Source organism: Morone saxatilis, unplaced genomic scaffold, assembly GCF_004916995.1.
Source record: "Morone saxatilis isolate NCDOM2014 unplaced genomic scaffold, NCSU_SB_2.0 Contig4, whole genome shotgun sequence".
Classification (NCBI taxonomy): Eukaryota; Metazoa; Chordata; class Actinopteri; family Moronidae; genus Morone; species Morone saxatilis.
Genome location: NW_023339984.1, coordinates 1,002,524 through 1,003,478, shown reverse-complemented (window position 1 = coordinate 1,003,478; position 955 = coordinate 1,002,524).

The window sequence follows — 955 nt, the reverse complement described above, 5'->3', positions numbered from 1 at the left end:
AAAACACATTGACTTATCTACTCACTAATCAGCCTTTACAGCCTTGTTGTATTTATACTTGCACTCTTGCAAACTGCTCTAACTGAAACATTACAATTTGTAGATTTTAATTAAAAGATTTAATTACAAGTTGACAGCTTAGTGGTGGTAGAGTTAATTTATACCCTAACATTAGCTTTTTACTCAGGACAATGGGAAAAATCCCATTGGCCTTTGCTGTTATGTCATCCCTGCAGCCCTCTATTACCTTGAATGACAGACTTAGGCTTCCGTATAATTAGACGTCTATTTGGATATATTCAAAGCTTTTAGATGTTGACGTGAACAGTGTTATATGGGTAAGTCCGACATGAGCTGAACGCTAAGGGTGTAAAAAATACAAAGAAATATTGTATTGTGATATTTTGTTTTGTGATATTGTATCAATGATCAAAAACACTATACATTTTTGTGATTGAACCCTTAACCACTAGCAGTGACAGCTATAATGTTGAATGTTATAAGGACGTTTTACTCATTTTATGATGGACAGTTTTCCTAATATTAAATAATAATTAAAAAAGAATCCAATATATCGCCTTGGTTACAATATCACAATTTACTGCAATATATTAAATCGTAACCCCTATATTGTGATACGTATCGTATCGCCAGACTCTTAACAATACACAGCACTACTAAATTCAGCATTACTGTGTGGAGAAACCAGTGGCCATATAACCCCCCAAAAAAAGCAACCCCTGTGGCCGAGTGGTGAAGCCAAAGTCCAACTGTTTTAAACTGCAGTTCCACCAATGGTCACTAGATGCTTGCTCCAAAAAAGTGTCTCCACAGAATCCCTTGGAAAAAGTCCTAAATTCTATCACTTCCTCTACTGTGTGTCTTTGTGGCAATTATGAGAATCGTTATCCCTTTAAGGGGATATTGCATACAAACACAGCTGAGTATGAATAAA